This window comes from Canis aureus, chromosome 17 (assembly GCF_053574225.1).
Source record: "Canis aureus isolate CA01 chromosome 17, VMU_Caureus_v.1.0, whole genome shotgun sequence".
Lineage (NCBI taxonomy): Eukaryota > Metazoa > Chordata > Mammalia > Carnivora > Canidae > Canis > Canis aureus.
Genome location: NC_135627.1, coordinates 54,395,700 through 54,414,061, shown reverse-complemented (window position 1 = coordinate 54,414,061; position 18,362 = coordinate 54,395,700). Strand labels below are relative to the sequence as shown.

General features: G+C 37.2%; 1 long non-coding RNA gene across 1 annotated transcript; it reads left to right on the top strand.

Annotated features, from left to right (window-relative positions):
- The first annotated feature begins 1,248 nt into the window (after positions 1 to 1,248).
- LOC144287567 (uncharacterized) lies at positions 1,249 to 17,814 on the top strand. The gene is made up of 3 exons (XR_013355349.1): positions 1,249 to 1,557; positions 4,792 to 4,880; positions 15,441 to 17,814. It is a non-coding gene; the product is annotated as an uncharacterized LOC144287567 (long non-coding RNA).
- Positions 17,815 to 18,362: the final 548 nt, after the last annotated feature.

Genomic DNA, 18,362 nt, shown 5'->3' with positions numbered 1-18,362 from the left:
GTGAATAAAAAAATGAAAGGCCAAATATACCTTATTAAATACTGGAAAAAAGTATTTATTAATATGCATATTACCAAGAGTAGGAATTCATTGACTGAGTTAAGAGAAAATATAAATTACAAAACATTATAAACAATATATTCTAATTACATTTTTAAAAAAGTGACTATTAGTTGTGTTTCAAGAAGCTAGGAATAGTTCGTCCATGTCCAGCCCAAGTACTGTTTCTCTGGGCTAAATATCCCCAGTTCTTTTTTTTTTTAATTTTTTTAAATTTTTATTTATTTATGATAGTCACAGAGAGAGAGAGAGAGAGAGAGGCAGAGACACAGGCAGAGGGAGAAGCAGGCTCCATGCACTGGGAGCCCGATGTGGGACTCGATTCCGGGTCTCCAGGATCGCGCCCTGGGCCAAAGGCAGGCGCCAAACCGCTGCACCACCCAGGAATCCCCCCAGTTCTTTTTAATAACTCAAATGACATAAGTTCAAGTCCCTTCACCATCCTAGTCATACCTCTCTGGTTACAATCTCCCTCTATATTGTCCTGTGAAAGGGGCAGACCAGAATTTGATACTTAAGGCATAGTCTAATCGGCTATTGTAGAAGCCTATTTCATGCAATATTTGAGACTCCATTTTCTAATAATGCAACCTAAGGTTGCAAGGGCAACTTGAGTTTTCATTGTTCCTAGGTTTTTCAGTGGGCAAGGGTAGGAGACATCAGTATTTTTGGACAAAAAAAAAATCATGAGTTCATACTGTATTTTTTTTTAAAGATTTCATTTATTTATTCATGAGAGACAGAGAGAGAGAGAGAGAGAGAGAGAGAGAAAAGCAGAGACACAGGCAGCGGGAGAAGCAGGCTCCATGCAGGGAGCCCAAAGTGGGACTCGATCCCAGGACTCCAGGATCATGCCCTGAGCCAAAGGCAGACACTTAACTGCTGAGCCATCTAGGCATCCCTATACTGTATTTTTAACTCAAAGATTACATGTAGTTTTACTTAAAACACTTTGAATTTCAAAGGTATATTTTTTCCCTGATGCTGAAAATCTTAGTAGCTAAATCACAATAACATGGGTATTTATTGTTTCAAAATAACAATGATTATGTTATTTTTAACAAAATTATTTCAGATCAATTTTTTTATGTAGACTCTAATTTCTTTTTTATAGCTACATAGCTTTCCATTCTAAAGGATATCTGTAACTTACTCAATTCTTTTTTTTTTACCCTCCCCTGTCCCCATATAGCTTATTCAACTCTTAATGAACATTTGAATTGTTTCTAATCTTTTGCTTCTAAAAACAGTACTGTAATGAATGCTTCCTTGTGAAAATGTCATTTTTTAAAAAAGATTTTACTTATTTATTTTAGAGAGAGAGAAAATATGAGTGGAGGGAATGGCAGAGAGGAATAGAGAGAATCTCAAGCAGACTCCCCACTGAGTATGGAGCCCAACACTGTGCTCAATCCCAGGACCCAATCCCAGGACCCCAAGATCCCATGACTTGAAGTGAAATTGGATGCTCCATGCTCAACCAACAGAGCCACCCAGGTACCCCTGTCATTTTTTTTTAAGAGAGAGATATGGAGGGGGGTGGTCGCAGAGGGAGAAGGAAAGAGAGAACCTTAGCCAGGCTCCACACCCAGCATAAAAGGCGATGTGGAGTTGGACCTCACAACCCTGAGATCATGATCTGAACTGAAATCAAGTGTCAGACACTTAACTGACTGAGCTATCCAGGCTCCCTGAAAATGTCATTTTCTATTTTAGCCAGTATATCTTTGGAATAGATTCCTATTCCTACAAATAGAATTGCTAAGCTGAATTTTATATATAATTTATATATATGTATCTGTTTAAAGTATATACATAATTTTGCTTGATATTACCAGATTTTTCTCTGTGGTATTGAATCATTTTGTATTCTCACCAACAACAACATACGAGAATGCTTGCTTCTCCAAAATCTTGCCATCAGAGTACATTATCAAGCTTTTGGACTTTTGCCCACATGATAGGAGAGTGAACTTTTATATAAATGCATTTTAAGTGACATTTCCCTAATAATTGAATTTGTTCATCTTTCATACATTTAAAGGCCATAAGCATTTCTTTTTCTATGAATTCCTTTTATGTCCCCCCCTCCTTTTCTTTAAAGATTTTATTTTTTTATTCATGAAAGACACACAGAGAGAGAGAGAGAGAGAGAGAGAGAGAGGCAGAGACACAGCCAGAGGGAGAGGTAGGTTCCATGCCGGGAGCTTGACGAGGGACTCGATCCCGGGTCTCCAGGCTCACGCCCTGAGTTGAAGGTGGCGCTAAACCGCTGAGCCACCCGGCCGCCCTCTGTTTACCCTTTTATAAAAATTGAGTTGATGTTTGTCCTCTCCGACTGACTTACTTCACTCAGAAAGGGAGACAGAACGTAAAGACTGCTAACTCTGGGAAACGAACTAGGGGTGGTAGAAGGGGAGGAGGGCGGGGGGTGGGAGTGCATGGGTGACGGGCACTGGGGGTTATTCTGTATGTTGGTAAATTGAACACCAATAAAAAATAAATTAAAAAAATTGAGTTGATGTTTTTCCTTCTCAATTTTTTTGGACCTCATATAAGCAATAATAAACCTTTGTGGGGGATCCCTGGGTGGCGCAGCGGTTTGGCGCCTGCCTTTGGCCCAGGGCGTGATCCTGGAGACCCGGGATCGAATCCCACATCGGGCTCCCGGAGCATGGAGCCTGCTTCTCCCTCTGTCTGTGTCTCTGCCTCTCTCTCTCTCTGTGACTATCATAAATAAATAAAAAAAAAAATTAAAAAAAAATAAACCTTTGTGGTTGTTGTTTATTGTGGTAGAAAATATATGTAACATAAAATTTATCATTTTAACAATTTTTTATGAGTACAGTTCAGTAGCATTAAGTACATTCACATTACTGTATTGTTATCATCAACTCTCAGTCCCAGCCACATCCAGAACTTTTTCATCTTCTCAAACTGAAATTCTGTAGTAATTAAATGGTAACTCTCCATTCCTCCTCCTCCTAGTCCCTGGCAACTACTATTCTGTCTCCATGAATTTGACTACCCTAGGTACCTCACATAAGTGGAATTGTATGCCATTTGTCCTTTTGCATCAGGCTTATTAATTCACTTAGCATAGGGTCATGTTTATCCATGTTGTAGCATGTTGTAGCATGTGTCAGGATTCCTTCCTTTTAAGCTGAATAATATTCCATTGTGTGTGTGTATATATGTATATATATATATATACTATATTTTGTTTACTCAGTCATCCCTTCATAGACATTTGAGTTTTTTCTACCATTTTGCTATTTATGAGTAATGCTGCTATGAACATTCATGTACAAATGTCTGTTTGAGTCCCTCCTTTTAATTCTTTTTGAGTATATACCTAAAAGTGGAACTGCTGGATCATATGGTAATTCTGTTTAGTTTTTCTGAAAAACAACCATACCTTTTCTACAAAAGCTGTACCATTTTATATTCCCACCAGAGCAGTATACAAGGTTTTTCAACTTCTCAACCTCTTCCAGCACTTATTTTATAATAGTCATCCTTATGAATATAAAACTGTATCTCATTTGGTTTTTATCTGCATTCCCCTAATGTTTAGTGATGTAGAGCATTTTTCATGTGCTTATTGGCCATTTGTATATCTTCTTTGGAGAAATGTCTGTTAAAGTCCTTTGTCCATTTTTCAATTTAGTTGTTTTTGTTGGTGGTGGTGAGTTGTAGTTCTTTATATATTCTAGATTATTAATCCTTTATCAGATATATAGTTCAAAAATGTTTTCTCCCACTCCATGAATTGATTTTCACTCTGTCCTTTGATGTGCAGAATTAATTTTGATAAAATCCAATTTATCTATTTTTTTTTGCCTCTGCTTTTGATTTCTTTTTTTTTTTTTTAAAGATTTTTTATTTATTTATTCATGATAGTCACAGAGAGAGAGAGAGAGGCAGAGACACAGGCAAAGGGAGAAGCAGGCTCCATGCACCGGGAGCCCGATGTGGGATTCGATCCTGGGTCTCCAGGATCGCGCCCTGGGCCAAAGGCAGGCGCCAAACCGCTGCGCCACCCAGGGATCCCTGCTTTTGGTTTCTTATCCATGAGATCCTTGCCAAATCCGATGTCATGAAGATTTTCCTCTATGTTTTTTCTAAAAGTTTTATTGTTTTGGTTCTTACAGTTAGGTCTTTGATCCATTTCTCTCAATTATTGTATTTGATGGAAGGTAAAGGTCCAACTTCATTCTTTTGCATGGGAATATCCAGTTTCCAGCCCTCTTTGTTGAAAAGATTCTCCTCTCTCCATAGAATGATCTTCACACACTTGTCAGAAATCATTTGCCATATATATGAAGGTTTGTTTCTGGGTTCTGTATTCCATTTCATTTGTCAGTATGTCTGTCTTGATGTCAGAATAATCTTTTGTTTGTGATGCAAGTAGCAAATATTTATTTCAGTTTGTCATTAATCTTTTTACTTTGTTTAGGGTACTTATTTTTTGCCACGCAAAAGTTGTTTAATTTTGTATGTAAAGTTATCAATGTTTTTCTTTATTGCTTCTGTATTTCATGTCATAGGAAACTTTTCCCTGTGCTTAACTTATAAAGGAATGTGCCATGTTTTTTCCTAGTATATGAACAACACTATAAAGTTCAGAGAAAAAGAGTTGAGCCCTTTCAGCAGAAACATGATAATAAATTGATAAAAGACTACACGAGGACTTCTGGTCAAGTTAGAATGTGATCTTTTGTTTAATAGGAATGGCGATAACCCTACTGCTGCTGAGGATAATAATGATAATTGCTAGCTGTCAAGTGACTTTATAATCTGTACAAGGAACTGTACAGGTAAGTATAAACAGTCTTTGTACACAGTAAGTAGAAAGAAGGAAGGAAAACTCAATTGTGAATAGCTTTAACTTCGAAGTTATATAAGCCTGAGTTCTAATACATGTTTTACTAGTTTAGTTCCAAACCATCACTTACTGGTGGTGTGACTGGGCAAATCTCTTACATCATTAGGTCTCAATTTTAAATCTGTAGAGTGGGAATAATAATAGGATTTACATCATGGACTTAAAGAGTTAAATAAGATAATGTATATAAAGTCTTTAGACATTAACATTAAGTATTTGGTATATATTAACTACTATTAATAAAATTAGTACTAATTATTTTATAAATTTCTCAATTTGTGAATAAAATTACTGGAGCAACGAGAAATTAGGTAAAGTCATATAACTAATAAGTGTCAGAATTGGTATTTAAACACAACCTCAGATCTGTTTTTAATCCAAAGTTCTTATCCCTCCATTATATCAGTTGCAAGTCATTTTTACATGAATGTCGACTTTTAGAAAAAGCCTATAATAGATGGACTTGGTTATTAAGGGAATTCTCTTCTGATTAGACACAACGGCAATTACCCAAGAAACTTAGTGTATAGAAGCATTATGCATGACTCCATGATCTTCGCCTCTTTTTCCACAAATGGAAATAATCAAAATTTTAAAGCTGAGAAGTCAGAGAAAGATAAGGACTGAAAAGGTGTGACCAGATTGAGTAATTAAGATCTTATGGTTGATTTCTGAGGCAGAAATCACATGTGTAGAGTTAAGGACTGAGTTTATTTGGTAGGCTGGTCCAGGGGCTAAGATTAGACAAGCTTTCTGGGGCATAGTAGGGAGTTAGGAGAAACCCCAGCAGGGAGGCAGAAGATGGATGGTGTGAAACATTTACTGCCTATGAGTCATATTTCCATAAAGGGAAGAGAATGTCCAATCTACTCTCCAGGAATGGAAAATTATGGGAGGAACATTTCTAGCTTATCTTCCATCCCAACAGATAAGTGATTTTTTTTAAAAAATTAATTTGGAAGAAGGCTTAGCCCCTGACTCTTTCCTATAAGCTAGCTTGCAAACCCAGTTGAGCAACAGTAATTCTAGGCTGCCGTAATAGGACAAAATTCCATTTAATAAAGCTTTTGGCCCAAACATCTACAGACACATCTCCCAATCAGCTTTACCAATAATGCAGTTAACATTTTGATGTCTATTTGTCCAAACATGAAAGGAGGAGAAAGGAGTGTAACAGGGGTCAGCAGTAGGCTGAAACAGAAGATAACAGGTGATTGGCTTCAGCAAGTTCTAGTAGTAGTGATATAAGCAGAATCTGTTTCTAGGTTGGAGCACTTGACACAGAGATTCAGAACTGGGAATCTAAAGGGTGATCATTGCTTCCTTATGACTAGATTTAACGTAGAATCTAAGCACAAGCTCACCACTTAGGACTGGAATCTGTGGCCTCAGGTGTGAGGACTGGAGGAATGCCATGCATCAAAATAAGAAAGCAGATAGATGAAGGTAACATATGTTGATTGTGTTTTTGAGAAATAAGATAGTAAATGAAAAGCCAGAAATACAACAATAATTTATAAGTAGCAAGAATGGTTAAGAAGAGGGTTTTCTAGGGTCTGGGAAATCTGACTATGCTTGCAGAGCTCTTGAAAAGGGCAAACATTGAAGATGCAAGACAGTAATCCATGGAGTGGATCCTGGAAGGCCAGGTGGGAAGAGGCTCCAGGGTAGAGAGGAAAGGAGTAACCTTGAGGAGAAAGATCACATCTGAGAAAGAATGGGGAAAAAAAGAGAGTGACTTTAAGAAAAAGAATTATTTTCTTTAAGTTTTTATTTAAATTTCAGTTAGTTAACATACAGTATAATATTAGTTTCAGGTGTACAATATATTGATTCAACACTTCCATACATCACCCTGTCTGTGCTCATTACAAGTGCCTTCCTTCATCCTCACCACCTAGTTCACTCATCCCCCCACTCATCTCCCCTCAAGCAACCATCAGCTTCTCTATAATTAAGAGTCTTGTTTTTTTGTTTTTGTTTTTTTTTACTCTTTTCCCCTTTGTTTTATTTGTTCTTTTTCTTAAATCCCACATATGAGTGAATGCCATTTGCAATGATTTAGGAGCTAGAGAATATTATGCTAAAGGAAATGAGCCGGTCAGAGAAGGAAAAGGAAATCTAGGGAAGGAAGGATGTGGAAAGAGTTCTTGTTTAGATGAAGAGGAGAGATAACAGCCAAGGGTGATGGTGAAGAGTTAGCACATTTGAGGAGAAAGAAACGGTGTATAAATCTATGAAAGGAATTGGAATTAATGATCTAAGTGATATGGATTAGGGTAAATCCATGGTGAGCCTACTAAAATCAGTTTTGCCATTTTTATTCTGCTATGTTCTGTTGTCTATGATTAGGAGGCACAGCAAAAGATGGGTTGGGAATTGGATTAAGTAAATTCAGTACATTGAACACATTTTAACTTTTCTCTCTTAATAATTAATTTTTACCTCAGGGTCACATTTTAAATAGCTGTTCTCTAAATATGGTAGTATCCTGCTAAATATATACGTTTCTGAAGATAAAGCTGACCTCAAAACATAGCTGGGAAGTAGTTTGTTTGGTTTGTTGGTTTATTTTAAAACTCAATTCAGTATCTCAGAGTACAAGTAGAATGTTAATGCTTATTGAACACCTAAGAAATACTAGACATTTGCTTGGGTACCACAAAGAAATGTAACTTGATTTAATTAACTATTCCAAGGTTCTGGACCATTTATTCAAAAATTCGGGATCACTTATTCAACAATTGTATACATCTACTAACTGCATCTCTCTGCAACAGAATATCATGTGCAGTGTACATAGTTCTCTCTCTCTTTTATCTCACACTGTGCCAGTAAGACATGAAACAGATGAATCACTTGAGCAACACTGAAAGGGTAAGCATAATGAAGTATCACTATGTTTCAGAGAAATGAAAAGCATGAGCTATCTTTGGAATGATGGATAGGATTTGGATGAAGAGGAAAGGAAAAGATTAGATATTTCAAACCACAGCTGTTGTATGCAGGAACAACCACAGTACATAGGTCTGAATACTTTGGGGGAAGAGGTAAAAGAACATGTTTGAATCAGAGATACTGAGATTCAGAGGGTGGGTGGGTGAATGTGGGAGGACTGTTTGGTGCAAGGAGAGAAGAGAACATATCCCTGAGAATCTACAGTATTATTCTTCATCTGCTAGTTGTCGCTCCCCTTGGTTATTTTGGGCATGAAATCATAATTGTGCCATCCTTCTTTATAGAGTGTTCTATGAATATTATTCTATCATAAAGATTTTCAAAACATGAAGTACGTAAGAATCAGTGTTGTCTGTAATCATTAATATAATTCTCTCTTCTTCAAGTAATCCTCAGCTGATCTACCCATTAGTCCAAGTTAAACTGAAACTACTATCTTCGGAGCAAGCCACAAGGCCTACAAGCAACCTAGACTTTTTTCTTTCTTAAGTTTTAAAATATATTAAATAAATATGAAGAGATAGCAATAGAAAAATTTAAGTTTCTCTTTTAGAGCCCAGAACTTGAGTTCAGATATTTTTATTGTTTTTAGCTCTTAAAGTAGCTAATGGGTTGATGCTTGAAAGTCAAAAGAAATAACCTGATAAATTTTATTTTGACAAATGCTTGAATAAAACCTGCCAGAACATATCTTATAATCCCTAAACCTACAGCAGGTCAGATATAACACCATGCTGACTCTGACAGTTGCATGAGCTGTAAGGGGTCTCAGGAGTTAATGTAATTTAGACCTACTCATCCCACCCACCCAAATTCCTGACTTTTCATACAGAGCAGCTAGATAGGTGGTCTGGTGCATGTTGCCACACCTTTTGGCCCATTCTTCCCATCTTACCTAACATTTTATTTTATTTTATTATTTTATTTTATTTTATTTTATTTTATTTTATTTTATTTTATTTTATTTTATTTATTTTATTTTTTAAAAACTTTATTTATTCATGAGAGACAGAGAGAGAGGCAGAGACAGGCAGAGGGAGAAGCAGGCTCCATGCAGGGAGCCCGATGTGGGACTTGATCCCGGGACTCCAGGATCACGCCCTAGGGCAAAGGCAAGCACTAAACCGCTGAGCCACCCAGGTTGCCCTTACCTAACATTTTAACATGTTGATTCATTTAACAAAAATACTTGCAGTCGCTCTCTGCAAACTAGTAGAATGCAGTATAGAAAAACACATGTGGTTTCTGAAGTTCTAGAGTTTATAACTGAGCACAGAAGGCAGATGTTAAATAATTATAAGATTAATTATTGAATAATAAAGTTGGCAAGTGCTCTGAAGAAGTCAGGAACCCCTATGAGAATGACCAAGTTGGGGGACTCAACCAAGTTTTGAGTTGTCCGACTAAGGATTGCTGCACATGTAGCAATTCACTGCCCCATAGAGATTCTAGAATGTAAAGAACAAGCAAATTACCATCAAAAAACACTTATTTTTGCATTTACAATGTCTCATCACTCTCAAAAGCACTTTATAAACACTAACTCTATCTTCATAACTTCCCTATGAAGTAAATCCTATTAATATAATCATTCTCATTTCATATGTGGGGAAACTGAGGCACAGAGACTCCAGGTAACTTGTGTATGGTCACACAGTGATATAATGGCTTAGCCAGAATTTGGACCCAGGTGCTTTCAACCACCATGCTCTGATGTTTTGATTACACAGTCTATATAAAGCATAAGGGAAGAAATCATCCATGTTCTAATGGGTGTCTCCTCCCTACATCATCTCAAAGAGACCTTATAGTATTTCTTTTTTTTAAAGATTTTATTTATTTATTCATGAGACACACACACAAACAGAGGCAGAGACATAGGCAGAAGTAGAAGCAGGCTCCTCCCAGGCAGCCTGATGCAGGACCCGATCCTGGACCCCGGGATCATGCCCTGAATCGAAGGCAGATGCTCAACCACTGAGCCACCCAGGTGTACCACCTTATAGCAATTCTGGATGATCTCAACTATAGCTACAGTCTCATCATTAGGTAAGCATAAGTCTAACTTTAAGTTCCTGTTTTGACTAAAGCTTCTCTTCTCCTGTCAACTGAGGTCTGACTCCAGCCTTTGATTGGGTACCAGGAGTAGGACATGTAGGCTGTTTCTACTGCTGTCTTTTAATTCCAACTGCCGACACTGCCATCTCTCCTCCTCATCCCAGTGTGGAGGAGGAGGGCCTAGTAGAAAGAACAAAGACCTATTTACTCAGAGGTTGCTCTTTGTAGTTCTTTCAAATGTAGACTCTCCCCCTTAGGTTATATTACAGATTATTTAAAAAACCCCCATTCAACTAACTCTAGCCTATACCATTCTGTATAGATACCTTCCAAATGACTTCTTACCATCCCCTGCAGCTGCTACTCTATAGTGGCACACCCACAGCCCCTCTCTGCTGGGGTCCTGTCACTTGAGCTGGCTCAAACCTGGCTTCCCTGTAGAGTTCACTTGGAGATGCACAAAATCTCAGAACAGTGACACATTTGGAGCAGGGGAGGTTTCCAAGAGAGGCAGAGGTTAATTTTTTTCTCCAAGCAGGAATGATAGAAAGTCTAGAGTCAGAAATTGTTAAGATATAGAAAATAAATGGATATTCATTACATTTCTGTGTTTATAGTTTGAGAGTCACACCTACTAAAACAATAAGTCCCTTATATGAATGTTGCCTCTGGAATTGTGTAACATATGGCCCTAAACATCTTTTAATGTATGCCAGATTATTGCCCATTATAAATTTCCTTGGACTTTCTTGAAAGAATTGCAAAGAAGGATACGTCGATCACCATTTTCCTGTAAGGAGGCTGAATGAACAATTTACTTTCCAATTTCTAACCATGGAAATTATGGTATCCAATGAAGAGTACCTTCTGGTTTCTCATTCAAGGCTTAAAACAGTCTTCTTTTTTTTTTTTTAATTATTCATTCAATAAACATTTATTCTGCTCCTACTGAATACAAGGGCTATGAGGATTCAAAGAAGACTACATGGTTTAACAAGTAGGGGAGATATAAGACATGTCACAGATACTGAAAATGAAGCAAAAATATGATAAATGGCACTAGAGAGGCAGGAACAGAAAGCACAGCAGTTCCCAACCAGAATCTATTTCAACTTCAAAAAATCGTGTGCCCCTCATAACAAGAATAAAGAACCGTCTTCTTTATTAGACCAATATGGAGAAAGAGATTTCTTTTCCTCCTCTCCTCCCACTGTGTTCTTTCTTCTTTTGTCAATTGATCAGTAGTAGCTCAAAATCCTCAAGTCATTGTTAATCACTAATTGTCACAAAATTGTCTTCTGTTCACCCTCCACTTTCTAGATTTTATCTTGTCCTTATTATGGCAGCAGGGGATCATCATGTTTTGATAATTTTTCTGTTCCATTGATCTTCTTGGATAATTCTTAAGATAGTTAGCAAGAAAGCCTTGTACTCCGTGTTGGGGATGAAAAACTGTTAGTTGGGCATTTTTACCCAATATTAACAGTTTTAAAAGAACAAAATTTAATACTTAAAAGTATATGATGCTGTTGTGTCACTAGATTCCTCTTTATCTCTAAAGAGCTATTAAATGCTGCTAGGTCAGCTTTGACATGTTAGTTAATGGGAAAGAGAGAACAAAGAAGATAAACCTACGTAATGAGTCTGCAAATTAAAAACAAGCCAGCATGGCTGGGAGTCTCTCAAGAATCACACATCTGTGTGTTTTGCCTCTCACTCTGGCTTTCGGACTTGTCAAATCTTTTTGATTTTTCTATTACACATCTCTGAATTCTTAGAAAGTTAACAGAACCTAAACCTAGAAAAATCTGTTAAAATTTTCAAAAAAGAAACAAAAAGCAAGGAAGGTGGAACAGAAACAGAAATGGTTGTTCTTGGCTCCCAGCACAGACATTTTGGGAGGATGACACAGTTTCACGACAATTTCAGGTCAATAGTTCATACTACTCTTCTCAGGCTCATCCCTCAATTGGTTATGAGTTCCTTTATAATTGTTTTCCAAGTTCCCTATATACCAATAAGTGCCTATTTAGTGAAATTGGCAGATAAAAACTCTCATTCTTTAAATGTGTTCAAAAACACATTTTATAAAGTAATTATATATTTCAGATATGCTAATTTTTCTGGATAAAATAAATGTCAGGCATGCAGATTTTAAGCCATCATCATTCCCATTGATTACTGACAAATAGTGTAGAATAAAATTAAATAAAACAACTTCAAATGAATGGAGGAGGGCATTTTGTCCCAATATGAATCATTTTATTTTAGTGAAGCCTATTATACACATATATTTATTAGCCATTCATATATCCCCTAGACACTTATGTGCCTGGCAAAACATAGTGATGGGCTGAGAAATATCCCATGCTATTGTACTAGATTATAATTAACATCTGAAATCCTGGAAACAGTGCACTGAGTGGGCAGTAAACTGGGTTAGATGTGATAGCTGGCAACATCACCCACTGGGCAGCATATTTAAGTGGGAGTCATGTCTCTAAATTCCACCCAAGGCAACCCTCTACTCACAGAAAATTACATCTCTTGGCTCCTTAATTTCGCCAGCATTAAATATTGGGAGAAATGCTTGGGAAGAGAGGATTGGTGAAGATTCTTGAGGTCTTACTTTTTTGCCAGAGCTTTCCATGTCATAGCATTTTATAATTAATGCATTAACTAAGTAGTTCTTAAACCCATTTGGGACATCCCTTGCCTTGAAACCTTTAAAATATCTGAGGATTCTACCTGCCTCCTTAAGGTAATGGAAGTAGGGTAGAGATACTCTATATCACTATCTGCCTACTTTTTGTAAATGTCTATACTTGTTTTTATTAATCTTCAATAGTTAAACCTGAAGCCAAGAATTTTGACCTAAATTTGGGGATAAAGGCAAAATAGGAACTTCTTAGCTGAGCATAAGAAAAGTGGAGTGTTCTCAATTCTGGCTGCATATTAGAATAACCTGAGAGACTTAAAAAAAATACTGAATCCCTGGCTCCACTCCAAACCAATTATATCAAACTTGTTAGGAAGCTTGGGAATCAGCATTTTACAAAATTACCCAATGTTTCCTATGTGTAGCTAGAGTTGTGACCTACTGGAAATAGTAAACCAACGATGGTTGAGAAGGGAATGTGTCTTCTGCTATGGAAGACTCTAGGTAACAGGACAAAAGTTCTGCTTAGATAATAATGGAATCGCCTCCTCCAGAGCAGTTCTGTATAAAGAGGGTAGTGTAGAGAACCAATGACAGCTTGATCAAATGAAGTACATAGGTTTCTGAGACCACTAAGCAAGAAGAACCTAGTCTGGGATGGGGCTGAATTTGAATGAAAAGATAATGTCCAGAGATTCTCTTAATCTGAGACTCATCCTACTCTTGTAATCATCAATCTGCAGAACAGTCAACAAACTCTACAGTAAAAGAAACTTTGAATACTCAAAAATTTGTTATTTGTGTCTTATTCCTGAGGAGAGATACAAGAGAAAAAGTTACATCAAATAAACAACTATTTAGTAAGCATATGGGCTTTGTAAGATACTATGGAAGATATAAATAAATATAAGACATGGTCCCTGCCTCCAATGAACGTATTTTCAGCGAGCTAGAAAGATCATTGTAATAATAATAATACTCGTTACTAATCATTGCAAATTTTCACCTTTCTTTTTTTTGTTTGTTTGCAGATTTTCACTTTTAAATCATTCTTCTTTCTATCCCTTTCCTTCACCACAACTTAAGAGCTATTTAAAAACAGTCTGTAACTAGTTCCATGTAGCGACTCAGACCATGAGTACCATGGTTTCAGAGAAAGAAGAGAGCACTATGGAGAGGGCTGACCTAGGAAAAGGCTTCAGAGGAGCTTAGACCCAGGCTGGGTGTGAAAGAGGGAGTTCTTGGTCCTGGGGATGCTCTCCCTTGGTGTCATTGTTGTTTGTTGGGGAAGTAAGAGACAGAAATGGTTTGCTGATGCTCAGGCCTCAATGCCTTCATGGTATCACCAGCATTGCCAGGACAGGCAATACCTCACATGAGCATACCTCCACAAAAGGCTGGGTAACCAAACTTCTGTCCACACAGCCACACCATTCACAGGGTGCTCTGTGAGCCACACATGTTCATCACCATAAAAACCTGGAAGTTTTTAGCAAGTCAAAGCAATCGACATTTTAACTAAAGGAATGCACCAAGTCTGAAAACATAGTTAGATATAAAATAAGTAGTTTATGGTTATTACATCACAATATCTGACAAAATAATATTTGTTCCTAGACTTTATGGCTGCCCTGTGTGCATGTAAGTTCATTAAAAACTAGTGTTCTGGTTAGTTGCCATCAACAAGCTTTATCAAGAATGGGAGGCAGGGGTGCACTCAAAAGGCCTTGGGGAGATAGCCAACAAATGCTTTTTTCCCGAGGACTATCTTTGTACAGTTGGGCCCAGAGTTTCCCTAGAGAATATTGTGTACATTGGTATTGCCTAGGGCCTAGGGAGCTGCCTGTGAATCAGAACCACTGAGAGGAGACTCAGGAATGTACAACTTTTTAAAGTACCACAGATAGTGCTGATGTACAGACACATACTGTTCCAGAACAGTCCTCCCAGAAAAGGCCTGGAATGGATCATTGGAGGCTTACTGACCTACAGTTTGTTTGTTTTTTTTCTGACCTACAGTTTGATCTTAAGCACCACAGAAGTTACAGAGTAAGAATTCCAAGGTCTTAGACAGCCGTCATTAAACTCCAATGAAATGAAATGAAACGAAAATATCTGGGTGCCAGATCAGAGCTTTAGAATTCAGCATATTTTAGGACTAGGCTGAGAACCTGTGTCTTTCACAAGCTCCCTAGATGATCCTGATACAGGCAGTTTGAGGACCACAGTTTGAGAAACACTGTGCTGGCATGTTGCCAGGGCGTGCATCACAAGCCGTCTTGTGCACAATTGAATGCACACTGGCTGGTAGAGAACCCAGATGACCCAGCACACTGAGTCCCCCCGGGGAAGTGTTGGGGACAACACATACAACCCCTTCCTCTCCATCATGTGGGTAGCATAAGATGAGCATTTGTACATACCTCTGAGCCCCCTCACTGGGAAAAATGTTCCTCTTTTCCTTTTTTTCTTGGTAAAGAAGGTAATACTCTAGCTTCTGAGGTAGATCAGATTGAGGATGGACAGGAGAGATGTCAGTTTAGCGGAAGAGATGGATTATTTCACAAATCTGAGGAGGTCTTCCTCAGTTTCTATCTGATTATGCCTCTATGTAAGGTAATTCAACTTTCCTTCTACAAAGTTTTCTTCAAAAATCAAAGTAGATTTCTGTGACGGCAATTATTTTTTATTGAATATTTCTTTTAATACCAATATGAAAATGACTTAGAATATATTAATAAAGAAACAAACACAGCATTTAAAAAATCTTGCAATCTTCATGACAGATAACAAAGGGCTTTTTTTTTTTTTTTTAAGATTGTATTTATTTATTCATGAGAGATACAGAGAGAGAGGCAGAGACACAGGCAGAGGGAGAAGCAGGCTCCATGCAGGGAGCCCGACGTGGGACTCGATCCCAGGACTCCAGGATCATGCCCAGGGCCGAAGGTAGGCACTAAACTGCTGAGCCACCCAGGGATCCCAACAAAGGGCTTTTTATATTTATGTCTTATTTACGTTGTGTGTATGTATTCAATGTGCACAACAATCACATGATCATCTGCAAAACCTCCAACAAAGAGAAAATTAAAGCCCAGTAGATGGCACTGTTTGCTACTTTTTTACAAGTTAATTCAGTAAGGAAACATTCCCCTCACCCCAAAACCTATTTATTTTTACAATAATATAAATCCAACCTCCATTTTTAAAAAGCATTACTTACAAGGAGCCCAATCATTATGTCCTTTTCCAGACTCACATTGAGTAACTCTGTCACAGTTTATTAAAAACAGAACGGTACTTAAGGATTATTCATCATGTCTGAGAGTAGAAAGCATTTAACTTGTTCCTTATCATTCAGTGCTGCTAAGACAGCTGTATTTCTCCTCCCCCACCAGCCCCCATATACATTACAGATACTGTCCCTTCAAAAAAGATGTAGGTTAAAAATCAATTTCAGGCCAGAACTGCACCTGTGTTTAAATGACATTATGTTTGTATTAGGATTGTACCTAGCTGTCCTTTCATATCTTTCTTTCCCCAAACGCTATGATACATATATGAACAAATGCTTTATTGTATTTTTTGACTTGAGAAAGACTAATGTGCAATTGACGTAGGTAGGTCACTGACATCAGAACGGTCACTGGTATGGTGCCCTAATCGTACTTTGTCTAATCATATGAACCCGGGGTACAGAATTAACTTCTTTTTGAGCATCATTTAAATCACATGTATAGTCATGAGAACAATCCCTACTCCACAGGGATATCACGAAAATGAAACTAGATAATGTCAGCATCCAGTACAACGCCTGGTCCACAGTAAATACTCAAGCAGTGCTGTTGTTTATGTCATTACATCAAACTCAATTTCCTAGAGTCAGGCAGGCCTTATGAAAAACTTTCTTCAAGAACTTCAGAAAAATAAATTCCATAATCTCCATTAGCAATATGTTTAGTCTTAACTCTCCCCACCCCCAACACCTAGGTGATGCTAATTTACTGTGTTTTCTCATCTTCAGCATCAAACGTATATTTTTAAGCTTCTTGGGCTTTAGAGGCACATGGAAGCAATTCAGCAAGCACCATTTACTGTTGAAGGTGAAAGCAGCTGTACTCTGTAATCTCCTACTCAGCTGCCAATACTAATTTAATACAGAAAGGTGAACACATGGCTGGAACATTTAGCACAGTATCTATTTTTCCCATCTTGGTTTAAGATTATGAAAATTATATATTATCTACAAAAGCTAGTATTTCTAGTTAGCGATAGTTTCCCAACATCAGGGCACTAAATACATCAAAGTGCCAAGGTACCCTATGAATTAAAATTTTGTATCTGTAAGCATTCAATTTGATTAAAATTCAGAAGCCAAGCAGAAAAAGATTAACAAAATGAACTGGAATATTCAGAAGAAAGAAAAATACCACCTAGTAAAGAGAAAAGGCAGAGGGGAGGGGAACAACCCTCACAACAACTTGAATTTTCTATATTTATTCATGTGTATTTGCTTCACTTGGTCGTCAATTTTAATTGGTCTACAACATGCTGTGGTTCTAATGTATTCAGAATTTCAATTGTTGTTTCTGCCATCTATTAAAGTATCCCCAAATGCAATCTATTCCTAGTGAATAATAAGGGTCTCTCTCATTATAGAAATAAATAGCTTATTAAATCTACTGGTAGTTTTTATACATGGTGACACAACTGTTTAAAAGTGCAGAGAATGGGAAACTGTCTCTTTCACAAATCATATTTATCTTACTACAAGCAAGGATGATTCATCAGGGTTGGCCTAATGCTAATTAAGATTTTGCAAAGGTTAAGCCAAGGCAGGTATATACCAAAATGTCAGAAGTTCACCACTAATGCTCATATCTTTCCAATGCAATTGTGTTTTGGATGCCAAGACTATTTTTAAAAAGGAAAGACTCCTACTCTGCTTGTGTGTATGTGTGCCAGTACGTACATCTAGAGCCCACAGGATGTACTGACAAAGGCATAGGTCTTAGAGAAAGACAAAGAATTATTTAATCTTTCTGGATCAGAGATTCGTTATCTCTAAAAATGAGAATAATAATACTTGCCCTACAGGAAGTGACTGGTATATTTCATCATAACACCGGAAATGTAGGAGATTCTCAATACTCAATTAAAAATTAGAGCAGAAGTGAGCCCTTAAACAACTTCATATGCAAAAATCTGGATTTACAATACCAAAAAAAATAAGTTGTTAATAATTATTTTTAAACACAATTTTAAGAAGAAATAATAATAGATTCACTTTTAAAAGCATCTATTAGTACATTTGAAATGTAACAAAAGCAATACTGTACAGAGCATATTAAGTACAGTGAAACATACTGTAGAATTAACAGAACACCAAAGGGCAAAGCATTATTATGTTGCTTCTAGGCTGGTCATTTGTTCATTCCTAGTAATAAAAATGAATTCCCCTACTTAAGTAATACCTAACAAGTATTTTTCTATGCTTTACTTTAAATAGGGCAGGTTAATAGTTGGATATTTAGGCTTGTTAATTTAGCTAGTGTCAATACATTCATGTGTATGTATGCATTCTTTTGCCCTGTTCAGAGATATTAGCTAATATGTGCCTAATGAGTATATGGAAAATAAAGGTCAAGCACAATAAACATAAATAAGAATCAAGGAGTTGAGACCCACTTTCCTCTGTCATTTTATTGGACGTCTCTCAGATCCCTCACTTGATAGGAA